Raw genomic sequence first — 2,992 nt, forward strand, 5'->3', positions numbered from 1 at the left:
AGGACAGATTTGACTGTTCTGGTCTAAACTGAAAAATTATTTTCAACATTTACCTACAGAAATCTATAACTTACTTGAACTCGAATGGCAAGTTTCAAGCTCTTTTCTATTTAAAGTTCACCGCAGACGTTCGTGAGAGTTGAATGATTCATCAATAGAATAGACAGTTTGCTTCTACATAAATGTAGCCAATCATAATATTAGAAATGAACTGTTTTGATGAATTACTGTTTTCGTGATTGATCATTTCTGAGTACTCAGGTACTCAGGTACTCAGGTACTCGTGTTCATCTCTAGGGTGGAGCTTCTCGCTGTAACTCCCGCCTCATGTTTAGCTGAACACAAACTTCTTCCACATATAAAAACTCACAAACGCTGTCACACACCTGACCGACGCTCGCGTGTGTTTGTGACGTGTGTAGCGACCAACGATCAGTCCAATCCTGTGTGTGTGTGTGTGTATGTGTGTGTGATCGTAATCATGGCTGTGGACGGTACAGACGAGAATAATTTGGTAAGTGTTTCTCTATTTTTCTGCGTTTTCCCTGCTGGTAGATAATGGAATTACATCTGATTGTGGTTTGGGTGAATGCATAGAAATGATAGCTTTTTCCAAACGTTATTCGGAGAGCAGGGTAATTATAGTTAACCGAAGTAAAACTAAAGCCATACAAATATTGTTGTTACTTGAAATGAAATAAATACTACATAAGATAAAAATAAATATATATATAAAAAAACGTAATTTTAATTCGGCTCATTTTCAGTTAGTTTAACTTGTACTAAAATTGAACATAAAAAGCCGTGTTTAAAGATAATAATAATAATAATAATAATAACAATGAAAAAAACACTAGAACTAAAAAATTTAAATAAATACGTCATAAAATAAAAAAATAAAAAAATAAAAAATAAATTAATTTATTTAAATTTTGGCTAATTTTCACTTAGTTTAACTTGTACTAAAATAACTCAAATTGAACAGACATATTTAAAGATAATAATAATAATAACAATAAAAAAACATAAAACTACAATTTTGTTACTTGAAATTAAATAAATACTACATAAGATAAAATAAAAAATAAAAACCCCTTTAATTCAGCTCATTTTTCACTTTGTTTAACTCATACTAATATAACTAAAATTGAACATAAAAAAGTCATATTTAAAGATAATAATAATAATAACAAAGAAAGAAAACACTAAAACTAAAAAAAATTTGTTACTTGAAATTAAATAAATACTTCATACGATAAAATAAAAAAATTAATAAAAAAACCCCTAAATTAATTAAAATTTTGGCTAATTTTCACTTAGTTTAACTTGCACTAAAATAACTAAAATTGAAAAGCCATATTTAAAGATAATAATAATAATAACAACAATGAAAAAAAAGCACTAAAACTAAAAAATTTGTTACTTGAAATTAAATAAATACTACATAAGATTTTAAAATAAAGACACTGAAAACGGTTAAAGCTATTATGTTTGTATGTTTCATTAAAGTAAATTAAAAGGAGTTAATATTATTAACAACTACATTTATACAACGTGTACGTACTTGTTACTGGTGCACTTCTGTTATTGTTTCTGAATTAAAATTAAAATAGATGATACTGTTTAGCCAGTAATAATATCAAACAAATACATAATCAGCATCAAATAAACACATAAATGTGCTTTGAATGTAAAACGAGATGCGTGCTTTTATAATTTAGCTATAGCAGCCTAACCAATAAAACTAGCAAAGTCAGTAATTAAATGAATATAAAGAAAATAATTACAATTAACAGGACATAAATGTAATAGAAATACTAACGAAATACACAGTGCTTGTAAGAACTACAGAAATTGAATAAAGTATCAAATGTAAAATTAAAACCTGTTTAGTCGTAACTGTAGGAATTAGACTTAGCGAGTGATTTTCGTAAGTGTGAGTATTAAATACTATGTTACGTACGTAACGTAACGTAACAATTCTGGAAAAGGTTTCTGAAACGGGTGTAAAACTAAAACTAAAACTAAAAAAGAAGCTGTGCTTCAAAGAGTTTTTAGGTTGGTGGGTTCCTCAGTTAGGCCTATAGAATGAGAACAAACTTCACCACATAAGTGAGTTAAATCTGACAAAACATCCGCAGTTTAAGCGAAAAGTACTAGTGATGCAAAGTCCGATTCATTTCCGCGAACCGGTTCTTTTCGGACAGATCGGCTCACTGAACCGGTTCGAAAAGCCGATTAATCGGTTCCTGACGTCAGCAAGCAATAACGTCCTCTATGCATTTCTTTTCTAACAACCCCAATATTTAAGGTATTTTTAGTGGAATTTGATTGTTTTATATCTTCTCTGAAATTGTTAAAAAACAAAAAGTCATTAACATGTTTAAAATATTATGACATTACTTTCAGTTCCCATTACTACTTAATGTCACACCTTGTATAGCACTGACTGTTTTATGCTATGCTCTGTTTGTTATTTGTTCTATTTTCATTAATAAAAAAAAAATATATATTTTCTAACAACTCAGTGCAATGTTGTATCAATGAAAAATTCAAATAAGTCATTTGTGTCAACGCATTTTGAAACATTCAAAAATAATTGCCATATAATTGCTGATTATTGACATACAATTCACTTAAGTTAATGGTGTTTGTGGTCACAGTTTCATTCACGGATCCTCAGATACGACTGACTGAGCAATATTGACTCAATGCGGATATGTTCTACATGTCTACAGTATAAAGAATGAATAAACCTGTCTTATAAACTCCTTGAGTTCGCTTAAGCAACTTTAAATATAATATGTATGCACAATAAACTATTGTATAATGTATTTACATGACTCGACAGAAAGGTTTTTGCAGGTTTTAATAAAATGTAAATTAATAACAGTCATAATAAACAAGCATATTTCCAGTACGTGCCTCAGGCTTGAACAGTATCGTCAACTCACTCTTCAGAATCTTCGGTAATCCTCGGCAAACTTCGCCA

General features: G+C 29.4%; 1 pseudogene; it reads left to right on the plus strand.

Moving 5' to 3' along the window:
• Positions 1-481: 481 nt before the first annotated feature.
• Positions 482-2,992, plus strand: part of LOC107568879 (chloride channel protein 2-like) — a 25,048-nt pseudogene continuing 22,537 nt past the window's right edge.

This window comes from Sinocyclocheilus grahami, unplaced genomic scaffold (assembly GCF_001515645.1).
Source record: "Sinocyclocheilus grahami isolate Dianchi unplaced genomic scaffold, SAMN03320097.WGS_v1.1 scaffold1289.1, whole genome shotgun sequence".
Classification (NCBI taxonomy): domain Eukaryota; kingdom Metazoa; phylum Chordata; class Actinopteri; order Cypriniformes; family Cyprinidae; genus Sinocyclocheilus; species Sinocyclocheilus grahami.